Below are 16,934 nucleotides of genomic sequence, written 5' to 3'. Positions count from 1 at the left end.
CCGCCGCTACTCCGCTATACATTGCGTACGTAGCTATACACAACACCCCCAGCCTCCATTTAATTTCTGAACAAGGGAGAGGGGAGCATGTATTAAAAAGCGACGTACAGCGGAGTAGCGGCGGAGAAGGGCGATGAATGCGGCAACGGCGGCAAAAATAGAAGCTAAAAATCACTAAAGCAGCACAAATTAAATGGCGGGAGGATTCACTTAAAGGAGGTAAAAAATTTCAAAGGGCTTCGATCGCGATGCCACAAAAACAAAAAATGCCTAAAATTGAACAGAGAATAATAATTTCAGGTTAGATTTTCAAAAATCTAAAGTTGATTTTTCTGTGGAGAGTCCTTTTAAAAGACCTTTTCACTTAAAATTTCAGTTGTCTTTCTTCAATAGCAGCCAAAAAACACACAAAGCATGTTTTAAATGGACGTACTGACTTTCTGTTAACAATGATAGAGTTGCTTTCTAAATTATACCTAACTGTCATAGGAATCATCATGAAGAGTTTGAAATTGATAGGATAATTCTAACATGTCTTGTTTAATAATCTAAAATCAATTAATAATTTTATCTAATTTCAATTTCAATTTATCTATGAAATAAATGTAAAGCTGTACAGGTTAAGGCTACTATCTGACTCAATACATTTCTTTTTCTCCTCTTTTTAGCAACCGAATGAAAGTCATTCTTTTCAATTCCAGATAATTATAAGAATTGGTAACATTTGCTTAGATATTTATTTTATAAAAACATAGCAAAAAAATAATAACCCTATTATAATACAGGTATTAAATATTTATATACAAACAATAAAATTGAATATGAATAAAAATTAAGGATAGATCAATCAAATAATAATTATGTACAGTGTCAAAGGACTAAACAATCTTGTGAGAGGTAATATAACTTATGCATTTTAAAAAGATATTTGTTAAATAGACTGATTATTTAAAGACATATTTGTTAAATATGTTGCTCTACTGGATATCATTACCCTTGTTAGAATGTACCATTCATAAAGAAGGTTATTTTTTAATGGCAAAACTGTTTAAGCTAGCTTTTTTAACAATTACGTTCAAATTCCGTTAAATTTATTGATATAAATAATCTAATAATTGATTGTTTTGTTTTTATTCGTAATTGTCTTTTTTATATATACATTATAATGCTTAATTAAAAATTTCTGATAAACATCTCATTATATTTAAAGAAAAATTAGCTGTCTCTAAATTTAATATAGAAATAAAATTATTATGGAAAATCAATTGATTTTTCATGGTAAAAGGTATAAGTTATAAAATACAGACGAATTTATAGATGTAATCTTGAAAAGATAGCTTTAATTTAAAATGATAAATATGCGTTATTTTTACCAAAAACTAGACAAAACCCTTTTTTGTTGTTGTTGATAGCAATATCTTATTTCTTTACTCTCGTTTATATATAGTTTTAACCTAATATCTTTTGATTTAATTGTTATTGGTTTGAAATTTTGACTAAAAAGCTGGCTTAAAAAATAGCTCATATGTGATAAAATATATAGCATTTTGCGCTAACTTATGAGGTGTTTATACAATAAGTATAATTATAAAAGCAAATATTTGAAAATTATTTAAAATCATTCAATGTTTAATGTAAGATTAAGCCAATTATTAATCACGAAATTACATAAAGGTTTTTTATTATTTTGCTAAATAATCTATAAAATATTTACACATTGTAAGTCAACTCTTGAGTTATGTAAGAAGTACAATTGATCAGCTGATAGATCTTATTTCAATTTTGAAAGATAATTTTATAAAAAAAAATAATAAAAAGTTGATTTTGTTTTTTAAAAGTGAGCAAAAATAATGTAGAATTTTTAGAAATATTTTTAATATTTTTTAAAAGCACAAAAAATCTTGATTTCAGGCCTATATTAACAATTCTTAAAAATCCTAGTAGTATCGACACATCCTATTTTTTTTACGTCACTAAGATAATTTCTAAGACACTAATACCGGGTTCAAAGCTTGAATGCCCCTGAGCGAAGCATTTATAAAACCAAGTGTAAATGCGTTATTATGTCGAGTACAAATCCGATATTTAAGCTATTTAACGACTAAATTAATATAAATTATTGTGCAGCTACTCTATGTTTATAGATGTTAGTATGTCCGGTTGATCTATTAAACTCATTATCTTTGTTAAATCAAAGATTTTCTATAATTAGAATAGGTTTGTCTGTTCACAGTAGATGTCTATTATCGTAAATTTAGATTAAAATTGTCATATCGATTTGAAATATTGATGATTCCTGTAACAGTTAGGTACGATTTAGGAAGCGTAGCAACTCTATGATCATTACCAGAAAGTCGCTTTAATGGATGGAGGGGTGATTTTGTATTACATTCGATGCTTATAGGGACTATGCCATATATTTTTATTTGAAATGCGGGGAGATGGTTGACATTTCCACTCTTTTTGTCGCCACTATTATCTCAGGAACTGTAAGGGATATCATGACAAACTATCAAGGATATCAACATCCCTAAAAGTGACTTTCTGGTAACGATTATAGAGTTGCTACGCTTTCTAAATAGTACCGAACTGTTATTTGTCATGCAAAGTTTAGAATTGGTTCCACGCCAAACGTAGGAGTGGAAAAACATTAAAATAGCGGACACTCCTAGGTTTTACTTAAGCAATGTCCACTCCGACGTTTGTCCATTCCGACGTTTGTCCTACTCCTACGTTTGTCCACTCCGATGTTTGAGACTCCTGCGTTTGTCCACTCCGACGTTTGGGACTTCTACGTTTGGGTAGGACCTTAGAATTGATAGGATAATTATAATAATCTTAGGACAAATACGTTATGTATTGACGTACGAAAAATTAGAGAGATCCTATTGGACAATAAAAGACACACATACAAACGTACATTCAATAATCAGAGCACAGGATAGAATAAGGCCTTGTGTTGATAATGTATTCTCCATTAGGCCCCAACCATAATCCATTTACAAGGTCTTTCATAATTGGATCAGCAGTGCTGATTCAGCACATAGATAGATAGATAGTTGGATATATTTACAGATAGATAGGTAGATAGTTGGATATATATTTATAGATAGACAGGTAGATAGTTGGATATATTTATAGATAGATAGGTAGTTAGTTGGATATATTTATAGATAGATAGGTAGATAGTTGGATATATTTATATATAGATAGGTAGATAGTTGGATATATTTATAGATAGATAGGTAGATAGTTGGATATATTTATAGATAGATAGGTAGATAGTTGTATATATTTGTAGATAGATAGGTAGATAGTTGGATATATTTATAGATAGATAGGTAGATAGTTGGATATATTTATAGATAGATAGATAGATAGTTGGATATATTTATAGATAGATAGGTAGATAGTTGGATATATTTATAGATAGATAGGTAGATAGTTGGATATATTTATAGATAGATAGGTAGATAGTTGGATATATTTATAGATAGATAGGTAGATAGTTGGATATATTTGTAGATAGATAGGTAGATAGTTGGATATATTTATAGATAGATAGGTAGATAGTTGGATATATTTATAGATAGATAGATAGATAGTTGGATATATTTATAGATAGATAGATAGATAGTTGGATATATTTATAGATAGATAGGTAGATAGTTGGATATATTTATAGATAGATAGGTAGATAGTTGGATATATTTATAGATAGATAGGTAGATAGTTGGATATATTTATAGATAGATAGGTAGATAGTTGGATATATATATAGATAGATAGGTAGATAGTTGGATATATTTATAGATAGATAGGTAGATAGTTGGATATATTTATAGATAGATAGGTAGATAGTTGGATATATTTATAGATAGATAGGTAGATAGTTGTATATATTTATAGATAGATAGGTAGATAGTTGGATATATTTATAGATAGATAGGTAGATAGTTGTATATATTTGTAGATAGATAGGTAGATAGTTGGATATATTTATAGATAGATAGGTAGATAGTTGGATATATTTATAGATAGATAGATAGATAGTTGGATATATTTATAGATAGATAGGTAGATAGTTGGATATATTTATAGATAGATAGGTAGATAGTTGGATATATTTATAGATAGATAGGTAGATAGTTGGATATATTTATAGATAGATAGGTAGATAGTTGTATATATTTGTAGATAGATAGGTAGATAGTTGGATATATTTATAGATAGATAGGTAGATAGTTGGATATATTTATAGATAGATAGATAGATAGTTGGATATATTTATAGATAGATAGGTAGATAGTTGGATATATTTATAGATAGATAGGTAGATAGTTGGATATATTTATAGATAGATAGGTAGATAGTTGGATATATTTGTAGATAGATAGGTAGATAGTTGGATATATTTATAGATAGATAGGTAGATAGTTGGATATATTTATAGATAGATAGATAGATAGTTGGATATATTTATAGATAGATAGATAGATAGTTGGATATATTTATAGATAGATAGGTAGATAGTTGGATATATTTATAGATAGATAGGTAGATAGTTGGATATATTTATAGATAGATAGGTAGATAGTTGGATATATTTATAGATAGATAGGTAGATAGTTGGATATATATATAGATAGATAGGTAGATAGTTGGATATATTTATAGATAGATAGGTAGATAGTTGGATATATTTATAGATAGATAGGTAGATAGTTGGATATATTTATAGATAGATAGGTAGATAGTTGGATATATTTATAGATAGATAGGTAGATAGTTGGATATATTTATAGATAGATAGGTAGATAGTTCGATATATTTATAGATAGATAGATAGATAGTTGGATATATTTATAGATAGATAGATAGATAGTTGGATATATTTATAGATAGATAGGTAGATAGTTGGATATATTTATAGATAGATAGGTAGATAGTTGGATATATTTATAGATAGATAGGTAGATAGTTGTATATATTTGTAGATAGATAGGTAGATAGTTGGATATATTTATAGATAGATAGGTAGATAGTTGGATATATTTATAGATAGATAGATAGATAGTTGGATATATTTATAGATAGATAGGTAGATAGTTGGATATATTTATAGATAGATAGGTAGATAGTTGGATATATTTATAGATAGATAGTTAGATATATTTATAGATAGATAGGTAGATAGTTGTATATATTTGTAGATAGATAGGTAGATAGTTGGATATATTTATAGATAGATAGGTAGATAGTTGGATATATTTATAGATAGATAGATATATAGTTGGATATATTTATAGATAGATAGGTAGATAGTTGGATATATTTATAGATAGATAGGTAGATAGTTGGATATATTTATAGATAGATAGGTAGATAGTTGGATATATTTATAGATAGATAGGTAGATAGTTGGATATATTTATAGATAGATAGTTAGATATATATATAGATAGATAGGTAGATAGTTGGATATATTCATAGATAGATTGATAGATAGATAGATAGTTGGATATATTCATAGATAGATAGATAGATAGATAGATAGATAGATAGTTGGATATATTCATAGATAGATAGATAGATAGATAGATAGATAGATAGTTGGATATATTCATAGATAGATAGATAGATAGATAGTTGGATATATTCATGGATAGATAGGTAGCTAAATCAGAGACAGGGGACAATGGACTATTTATTACACTAGTCCCAGAAATTTAATAATAGTGCTTATTTGTTAGCTGTACCACTTTGGGGACTTAAGGGGATTTTGGATTGGTTGTTTCATAAAGTTGAGTGTTCAAACGTTTCAACCGCTAATTAAATCTACAGAAGAATCATCATTGGGTATGTACATCAATAAAAACACATTTATACAGAAACGTATATTTTGGCGTTTGAGTTAGAATCAACTTAATTTTTTTTTTAAATTACATTAATGTATTTGCAAACTGGTGTTTTCCCTTAAAGTGCCATTAAAACCTTCCCCCATCATTTTTTGTCAAACTCTTGCGAGGGGACCTAACCCTCACGGGGCCCTGTATCCTCTATCCCCTTCAGAATTATTTTCAAAATTGGAAGGAGCTCGGGTTCTGAGCTTGACTGGGCACTTTGAAGGAAACCGCCTAAAAACATTTTTTGTACAAATTATAGATAGTAAGATGAAAATAATTAACATGCATACATCCTATTACTTTGGCATATAGAAAACATATATAATATATACATATACATATAGCCAAAGAGAAGATAAATCTTTTTAGAGAAAGGTTTAGAATTTTAATAAGAATTATTGGCCGTTTTATAATCAATATATAACATCTGAGGGTTAGAACTAGAAAGTTAGTATAAAGGATAAATTTCACGAATATTTTTTCAATTCAATTTTCACATTTACATACCTTACCCCTCCCAAACACATATGTTATCTGGATACTGTGGTATTCGGCAACCGTGAGCCATGCCTATGGCACCCCTGATCTGGGGTTCGGTGGAGGGTCAATGGCCCTCCCCCGAGTCCTGGGGAAGGGGTCTAGTGACCCCCTCCCTACGCTTAGAATTAATGATTGAATCTGTCATGTTTATTATGGTTAACTGTATTCTTAATTCTCCCCCACCCTTTTCAGGGATGGGGGATCATTATTGCCCAAACTGACCATTGTATATGTATTATTTATGCTTTTATGTTATGATTATTTATTCCTATCCATGTAATTATTGTTTGTTGTATATAGCTTCAGTATCTTTTAAACCTTCAATAAAGTGACAACTGAAAATAGATGTTGATCATTATCTAGTGAAAGCTAGAGAAGCGTAGCTTCTCTATAGTAAGGTGTCCACGTCTGTCACACTGCCGTAATCTAATTGAACTCCGGTGTCTGCCATTTATCCTCGGCGGATACCACAACTTTGGTGACAGCTGTGTGAGATTACGGCGAACCACAAGTGTAGAGCAGACGCGCATCTGAGGCTAAGGTACTCCCAGCAGTGAATCTGGCAAAACTGACGCAAGCAACCTGAATTACCCACCCTGGACAGCAAAGTTTAACTCTGCATCCGGCAGTTGTGGAAGCGAGACAGCGAAATTTGACGAATAACCGCGAGCAGCGCTGATATCTAACGGAGAATTGAGCGCCAAAAGGGCTGAAACAGGCCTGCGGACCGGCTGAAACAAGCCAAATAAGTGTAAACGGCTGGAAATAGGCCAACTTTACTGCAAGAAATAGCAGGATCCGAACCAGTGGCGCTAGCAGGACGGGACATTCCCTGCCGCCATCAGCCGGATTTGGATCAGCGGCGCTAGCAGGACGGGACATTCCCTGCCGCCGATAGGCTGAAACATGCCACATAGCTGCAAGCTGCGAGCTAACATACGAGTGTAGTGCACCAGAACAGAGAAAAACTACGTCAACTCCGAGTATCCTGAGAAGCTACAACGCAGCCACCCATCTAGAAAACAGATATTATATCACATTTGCAGGGATTACCACCCTAGTGTGATGGCCAAACAATAGATTTATGAGCAAAGCTTGGCAAACAAATTGTTGTGTTGTGACAAATCTAAGAATAGAACAGGCTTGGATTATTGTGTATTGTGATAACAGCTAAAAATAGAACAGAGTTGGTAAACAAATCTGTTATGCAATTGTGATAAGGACAAAAATAGAAGCTAGATGTAATATAATAAAGACCCTGATATACAATCAAAACAATCTCAAGCCCACAGCACAACAACAATACACCCCTTATTCCAAGGGAAAGGGAGGGGCCCCTCTCCATTGAAGGCAAATACAATCAGGGTGATATAATAGATAAGCCTAGGATTAAGAAGAAAAGGCCCTATTACACCAGCACACAGTTACCCCCCTCCCTCACAGGGGGAACGGACGGAGTTACCCCCGTCCCCTCATGCGCTTCCCCCTTCCTACCCACACTAGACTAAGTCCGTCTGTAGTGTGGGGCTAGTGATCGGACACACAGAGCGCCATTCACGGGTAGCGCAACAGAGTGCGGAAAATATCATAAATCCAACGGACGAAGCGGACCAATGAGAGAGCGAGTTGAGGGGTGAGAGCGCGTTTTCCCCGTGTGCGCGGATTTGGCGGCGCGGACGCGCGTTACAAGGACAGGAGATTCCACGCACACACACACACACACACTCACACCGGAGCGGAGCTACTCCATAGCATTTAACAGGGGTATTTTTAGCAAATAAAGAATTGCAAGTTTCTTTCCTTCTAGCTCTAGTGTGATAAAGGAAAACCCAATCAGTTCCTGACAGCAGTTCAGACCCTCAACATCTATCTACCTCTACCAGCCTACCCTACAACCTCAACACCTAACTAGTGATAAGTACAGCTAAGTTATATCTTTGCAACTAAATTCCCAACCTAGTGATACAAACAGTGTTGGCTGTTAGGCTAGGAAGCCTCAAGTGACAAACCATTCATTTTAGTACTGTATAACTTTGTGCCCGCCGTTGCACCGTTGACCCAATGGACCAGCATCAAGCCCCAGGAGGTGACCAAGCCCCAGGATGGCTCCAGGATGACCCTCAGCCGGCCCCAGCCGAGTACCGCAAGCTGATGCTGAGCAATCTGCCGGAGTTTAGAGGGCCGCCCAAGCAATCCTGGTTGGCACATATCCGCAGACTCGAGATGTCATGGGCGGCTTACCGTGTGCCACCTCATGATTCCCTCAACCGCCGCAACGCCCTACTACTGTCACTGGTAGGGCAAGCGGCGGAAATGGCGTCCCATCTGTTTGGCGAGGCAGGCCAAGCCTTGACCTACGAACAGGTCAAGACCGAGTGTGAATTGCTATTTCGCCCTGCTTTTGAATCCCAAACGCTTAAACAAGCGTTTAGGGATTACAAGCAACACTCGACAGAACCTATACAAGCGTACATATCAACTAAGTGCGCCTTGTATAGGGACGCCTACAACCATGAGGATCTTGAGTTGTTGGTGGACGAATTAAATCGTGGAATTCGTAACGCCAATGTAAAACGCCTCATGATGAACCATGAAATTACGAGTGTACCTGAGTACACTCGTAAGGCCATGTTCACCGTGACCATGGTTACTAAGCAGCTGAAGGAAGGTGTGTGCTTAGTGGACTCGACCGACGGGCTGACTGGATCTGCCTGCATCCAGTTGCCCCAATATGACGAGTCGGAGCCAATGGAGATTGGCTCCTTGGCTCCGGGTCTCCACCAGATGGGGAAGGTCGCTCCAGATGACAAGGTTCCAGGCCGCTGCTACCGCTGCCAGGGGAGAGGCCACCGAGCTCGAGACTGCCCAACGCCTGTGGAAGTTAGCCTAGAGGAGAGGCGCACCCAGCCACGCCGTGACCGTTCTGCCAAGTGTGAGCGTTGCCACTATGACGGTCACACGGCGGCCGATTGTAGAGCTGACTGGGCCCAGGTAGCCAGCCGCAGGCGCACCGCCGACAAGGGTGCCCCTCCAGGGAAGCCCAGCAGAGTGGCCCACATGGAAGGGAGCGCGCCCCCAGCACCACCACAGCAAGCAGCCGCCCCCAGAGCTGCGGACCGAGCCGATGGGATGCCGCAGTTTGGGACTGTCCCAGCTAGGATCAACGTACTGGGCGGCGCGGCTGAACCCAACCGGGTTGGCCTAGGCTTCAGTCTTAACCATCTGGGGCCAGAGCTGATACAGCCCAACAACATAGCCGAGCCAGAGGTGCTGAGGCCCCAGCCTTTTAGCCTCAACATGATGGAACCTGCCCGACTGAGCCTACCCAGCAAGAGTGGAGGGGCGCTGCCCAGCGTCCCTGAGACGGTGTATGGGGAGGTCCTGGCAGCCGCCGAACGAGAGAGGCAGGAGGTGCTAGCCAGCACCTCTGCATCGATGTATGGGACGCCACCCGGCGTCGCCACCTGGGATGATGGGGGGGTGCTATCCAGCGCCTCCCACCTGGTGCCTGGGGCGACAACCGTCGCCGCCACCGAGATACCTGGATCCTGGAACGAGCCAGCCTCCAACCTGATGTCTGGGGCGACAACCGTCGCCGCCACCGAGAGACCTGAGTCCTGGAACGAGCCAGCGGTCCCAGAGGAAGGGGTGACACCCGTCACCCCCAGTCAGCCAGCGCCACCAGCCTGCAGGGAGAGCCCAGCTACATGCCATCCAGAGCCCCCTGCCAGCCAAGGGAACCCAGCTGCTCAACATCAGGATAAGTTGAATTTGTTAAATGTGTTGTATCCAAGATATTGTAAATACCCAGCCTTGCCTGTGCCCCCTGCACCAGAGGCTGGGGAGATTGAAATTTGGGAAAATAAGGACTTGCCTGTGCCACATGCACCTGAGTTCCTAGGGCAGGGGAGGGAAGTGAGTAAGGGCGAGCCTGTGCCACCTGCACTTCAGCCCCATGCCACTGGGCATGCTTTGGACAAGGGAAGGGAACACTTAGGGCTAGGGGAGCCGACACCCAGGCAAGTGCCAGTCGCTTGCCAGTCTGTCATTGGGGAGGGTATCGGGGTGCCTCGGCCGCATACAGATAACGCTCAATGGAAACTTGTATCTAGCCAGGAGCAGCCCAGCCGTGTCCAGTCCCAAGAAGCAGCCGTGACCAGAGCTGAAGATCCCCAGCCGCGTGTACGAGGAAGATGGTTGCCTGGAAGCCTCTCCCATTGGTGGATGGTCCTGTGGGGCCTCCTGCTGGCAGCTGTGTGGCCTACAACCAGCTACGTCCTGGTGGGGTGGGACTGTGCCAACCCCACCCATGTCACGTCTTACAATAAAGAAAAGATGTGTAACACGGAGCCCCTACACCAGGAGGTGCCCCTTGGCCATGAAGTGCACGTCCTGCAGCAAGTCAAGGTGAGGGAAACCACTGGGTACAGTTGTCAGCTCACCGTGTCCCAGTGGACATTCAGGTGTGGGGTATGGGGTCACCTCAAGGTGACCTCGGTCCCCACCCTCATGAGGCCAACCAAGATAGACCCAGAAGCGTGCCGAGACCTGGCCAGGAACCGAGTCTACACGTTGCCAGGCAAGACCCAGCCACTGACGTTCCAGCTGAACCATCCCCTGTTCTTCACCATCGACATGGTGGGCGCCCTCGTCAACAGCCCCGAGGGGGTGGGTTGTGAGGGGGAGGACGTCCACTTCGAGGGCCAGCTATACCGCAACGAATTAGTGCTCCAGGAGCGACGGCTGCTGGTCAAGGAGGAGACCTATGTGGTGGAGGATGGACGGGTGGAGTCCCAGTCTGACCACCTGACCCTAGAGTGTCCCCATTCTGAGCTGTCCTGCATCACTGGGGAAGCAACCTACGTGTGGGACCACCTGGGAAGAGATTGCCCCTTGAGGCTGATCCGCAGCCTCCAGCCCAGCCTGGTGATGGATGCATATCTGGTTGACCATCAGGCCCAGTTTTTCATCAACATGACCAACCCCACCTCGATTGTGAACTGCGACTTCGAGGCCCATGCCACAAACCATCCAGCGTTGTTCGTGGCAGCTGACCCAGCCGCGGCTGCGCTGCCCAGAGTGTCGGCCAGGGATGTTGACGTTCCCCTTCAAGCACAGATACATGCAGGTTATATTGGGTTTACCCTGGAAACGCGCATGAAAAGCACCGCAGCAGAAGAAGTAGCGGCCAACTGCTGGAAGCTCCAGCAACTAGACCCGGCCCACCCGGTGCGTGTCCAGGGGAGCACGTTCTCGGTACTGAGGGGAGACATCCTGCTGCAGCTGACCTGCCAACGTCACAAGTACGTTGTCCGCGAACACAAGGAGTGTTGGGACAAAGTGCCAGTAGAGCCCACAGGTTTTGTAGACGCTGTGACACGGGTATACAGTGAACACGCCACCAAGATTCCCTGCTCCTCCACCTACCCCCTGACTGTGCACGCGGAGGAAGGCTGGATAGAGTTAACCCCCACTCCCAAGAAGAGGCCACCCCCGCTGGATACGCCTAAACAGTTGTTGACAGAACCCTTAGATGACTTCAGTTCAGGTGGCTTGTATTCGCAGGCTGAGTTGAACGACTGGCAACAACTGCTGGCGTTCCCAGCATACAAGAGTGCCATGCTGACCGGCCTATCCTATGGCTCCTGCGTTCAGCAAGGCAGCTGTTCGGCCACAGGAGACCATGGGATAGTGTCCTACAACATTGACCGACTGGCGGAGGAAGGAGAGGCAGCCCTGGATGTCTGGGCTGGATTTAGACAAGCCATCCACGAGTGGGGAGATGGCGCAGCCATACTGTGTTTGCTGTTGTTGATCCTCAAACTGCTGGGGGACCTAACCATCATTTCCCTGGCAGCAGCACAAGGAGGAGTCCGAGCAGCCCTGAATGCGATATCACAAGTGTTCCTGTACCATCCAGCTTTATATAGGAAAGCGCTGGCTAGAGCCAGGCTCAACCATGCCAAGTCCCGGGACTTTTCAGTGGACTGGGATGCCATTCCCATCGGCAGGGAAGCAGCCGAGGAAATGGTGTCTATGAAATCAACTGACAGCGGGCATGACCGCCCAGGTAGGCCAGGACCGCCCTCTGGCAGACCCCGCGGCCCCTCAGGAGGACAGGCCGCTGCTCATACGATCAACCTGGCAGCCAGTGCCCCAGCCGCTGCCAACAACAACCAGCAGGCCCCACTGCTGACTGTTCCAGCAACAACTGTGCCACCAGCAAACCTGATACCTGCCGGCGCTGACCAACGTGTCCAACCCAAGCCAGCCTCTGCCTTCTATCCCACATTGGGAGCCCATCAACCCTAAGAAGATACTCACCACTAGGATTCCATTGAATCATTATCGGTTGTATATATTTTAGCCCTAAGGAGCGGACCGAAGGCCTCAACCACTGTCGGAAGTCTGGTAGGGAAACCACCTCCCAGCCTTCCGAGGGGAGAGTTGTGGTATTCGGCAACCGTGAGCCATGCCTATGGCACCCCTGATCTGGGGTTCGGTGGAGGGTCAATGGCCCTCCCCCGAGTCCTGGGGAAGGGGTCTAGTGACCCCCTCCCTACGCTTAGAATTAATGATTGAATCTGTCATGTTTATTATGGTTAACTGTATTCTTAATTCTCCCCCACCCTTTTCAGGGATGGGGGATCATTATTGCCCAAACTGACCATTGTATATGTATTATTTATGCTTTTATGTTATGATTATTTATTCCTATCCATGTAATTATTGTTTGTTGTATATAGCTTCAGTATCTTTTAAACCTTCAATAAAGTGACAACTGAAAATAGATGTTGATCATTATCTAGTGAAAGCTAGAGAAGCGTAGCTTCTCTATAGTAAGGTGTCCACGTCTGTCACACTGCCGTAATCTAATTGAACTCCGGTGTCTGCCATTTATCCTCGGCGGATACCACAATACGTTAAGTGGATACTTTGGCCAAAAGTTATTTTAATTCATCCCCTTTTTTAAAGGAACTATAAAGAGCTTCAAAGAACCTAAATATTTGGAGGGGATAGGTACAAAAATGTAACATGTTACAAGGTGTATGGATATAATGACCAAACTTTGTTATAAAGAAGATTTACCACTTAAAATATAAACCCACAAAAGTTGTTACGCATCCGCTTGTCCTTGGGGAGGTTTTAGGTTTGCACCCGCTTCATAAATAAAGATGCTAAAATTTACACCTACTGCTGATATATCAGATGCGTGACATTATTGATATGAATAGGAAACTTAACACCATGACTTCCAGACAAAGATCGTGAAATCAAATGGTTGCTTGTCTGCAATAGTTGGGATCTGAATGCTTTGAGACTTTGTTATTAACTAGCGGCTACGCACCTAGAAACATCTAGGGGCACTTAGGGTAGGAAGGGGAAAAGTCAACCTCATCCCATTTTAGATTTGAGTTTCAAAAAATTATTTTTTGGGGGGAGGGGGTGAAAACACCCTCCCCAAAAATAGTTTAAAACCTTCCCGGGACCTATAAGAAGCTTCACTGTAAAGGAGAACAATATCAGTTCAGCGGTTAGCGAGATCCTTCGGGACAGACAAAAAACACTTACTACTTTATATAATAAGATTGTCCCCAGAGGTATTAATCAGGTATTTACATATGTAGTGTGCCAGTGCAAATCCAGAGGTCACGTACAGCGAAACTGAATGCGAACTACAGAGACACTTCACTCTTAAATCACAAACACAGTGGATTCAAATTAAATACACTTTATTTTATGAAAGTCAGCACAATACTAAAGTACATTATTATATACATCTTTTAGGATAGGTTACTATGACTACAAATAGCCTTCTTCACAATTTATGATAGCAGACTAGTTTTGCGGTCCTTTTGGCCCTTACGCCTACTTGAAATATAAGAATTTTGTAGAAAATTGGAATTTTTAATTTGTCATTTTTTTCATGAAATCCTGTCAAGTTATTGTCAAATGCTCTTATTAAGTCAAAGTGTTCTTAATCATAACCAAATGTATATATATGAAATGGTCCATAATTAAGAACAGTTTGACTAAATAAAATCATTTAACCACAACTCAATTATGTTTATGTTTATTTTTAAGTCCTAAAAAAATTTCACTCTATGATTCTCTATATCAAGTAATCCTATTGTATTCACTATGTATTGTACAATTCAGAATATAGAGAATCTCTACTCTCTATATCTAGTAATCCTATTGTATTTACTATGTATTGTACAATTCAGAATATAGAGAATCTTTACTCTCTATATCTAGTAATCCTATTGTGTTTACTATGTATTGTACAATTCAGAATATAGAGAATCTTTACTCTCTATATCTAGTAATCCTATTGTATTTACTATGTATTGTACAATTCAGAATATAGAGAATCTTTACTCTCTATATCTAGTAATCCTATTGTATTCTCTATGTATTGTACAATTCAGAATATAGAGAATCTTTACTCTCTATATCTAGTAATCCTATTGTATTTACTATGTATTGTACAATTCAGAATATAGAGAATCTTTACTCTCTATATCTAGTAATCCTATTGTATTTACTATGTATTGTACAATTCAGAATATAGAGAATCTTTACTCTCTATATCAAGTAATCCTATTGTATGTACTATGTATTGTACAATTCAGAATATAGAGAATCTTTACTCTCTATATCTAGTAATCCTATTGTATTTACTATGTATTGTACAATTCAGAATATAGAGAATCTTTACTCTCTATATCTAGTAATCCTATTGTATTTACTATGTATTGTACAATTCAGAATATAGAGAATCTTTACTCTCTATATCAAGTAATCCTATTGTATGTACTATGTATTGTACAATTCAGAATATAGAGAATCTTTACTCTCTATATCTAGTAATCCTATTGTATTTACTATGTATTGTACAATTCAGAATATAGAGAATCTTTACTCTCTATATCTAGTAATCCTATTGTATTCTCTATGTATTGTACAATTCAGAATATAGAGAATCTTTACTCTCTATATCTAGTAATCCTATTGTATTTACTATGTATTGTACAATTCAGAATATAGAGAATCTTTACTCTCTATATCTAGTAATCCTATTGTATTCACTATGTATTGTACAATTCAGAATATAGAGAATCTTTACTCTCTATATCTAGTAATCCAATTGTATTGACTATGTATTGTACAATTCAGAATTCTTATGTTGTGAATTTTAAACGTTATGGTTTTTGGACACATTATTCAATAGACTGTCCCAAAAATATAAAATGCACCACTTAACTTTTTTAAGACAGGGATCTTAAGGGATAAGACAATGCATAATGAATTGACAAGAATGAATGACAAGATTACCCTTATATTGATTTTAATTATTGGTTGAAAAGTTTTGTCACGGACGAATATTTGGCGTTTATCCCTAACATTGAAAATTAATCACAAAATTTTTTTTAAAACTGCTTATTTTAAGGTAGGTTAGTTTAATTAAAGGTTAGAAAGCCCCTACAGGTATAGTAACCAGTTGGGATAGGACCCTTAATCAAAATTTCTGGTCATGCTATTTTAACTTTACATTTATATTGGTTTCAAACATTCCCCCCCTTCTTGTAACATGGAAATGCTGAATTTTAAAAATTTAAAAATTGTGGATCCATATCGGAGGTGAATTCAAAACTTTAAAAAATAAATTCTAAATAAAACAACTATTAAAGTGACAATTCATATAAGGTAAGACAAACGACCTCAAATATGTATAGGTGTAGCGGTCATACAAAAAAATATCCAATGAGAGGCGAGTATAAATTTTACCATTGGTCAATTACAATGTATACTGGCCTCTCATTGGACAACTTTATTTTATAACGTCATTTTTTGGTGCCATTTTGCGCTGTCTCGGCCAGTGGTCCCTTTTTCAACAACTTTCTATCAGTTTTTGGATTTAAAGGCAAAAAGTAACATTATTTTTTCCCCTTTTATTTTTTGTATAAAAAAACGTGTTTATTCTATGCATGTATAAAAAGGTATAATAGGAGTATTAATATCAATCCTATAGTCGCTTTTAAATGACAATATTACAGTAGGTTTTTTGGATTTTTTTTGTAGGTCAACAAGTACTGTTATATTCACAAGTAGCACATCAAAAAGATGCCAATATTGTCAGAAAAAGACAGAAAACTTAGATATAGTTAATGACAACTCAGCACATAGAAAAAGGGAAACATTAGGCGCGTTGATTTTTCTTTTAGTGATTTCTTTTTGAAAGGTGGAGGTGCCCTTTTCAAAATAGATTTTTGAAATCTTCCCTGGACCTTTAAAAAGCTCTCCTCTAAAGTAGAGTATATCAGTCCAGTGGTAAGTGAAATATCTCGGTACAGACAGGCACACAGAAAGACAAACAAACAGACAGAGAGACACACAAATAAACAGATACATAGACAGACGACAGATATCCTGCATCTACATTTCTCAATTAATTTAACCTTTTCTCAAAATTTCCGTCTGTCT

The 16,934-nt window shown here is 39.1% G+C and overlaps 1 protein-coding gene across 2 annotated transcripts in view; it reads left to right on the top strand.

The window, feature by feature from the left end:
* Positions 1–16,934, top strand: part of LOC145330604 (hrp65 protein-like) — a 118,245-nt gene that overhangs the window by 5,412 nt on the left and 95,899 nt on the right. The gene's annotated exons all lie outside the window — the stretch shown is intronic.

The sequence above is a fragment of the Acartia tonsa genome, chromosome 10 (assembly GCF_053477335.1).
Source record: "Acartia tonsa isolate MP-2025a chromosome 10, ASM5347733v1, whole genome shotgun sequence".
NCBI classification, from domain to species: Eukaryota; Metazoa; Arthropoda; class Copepoda; order Calanoida; family Acartiidae; genus Acartia; species Acartia tonsa.
This window is presented reverse-complemented; position numbering and strand designations above follow the sequence as displayed.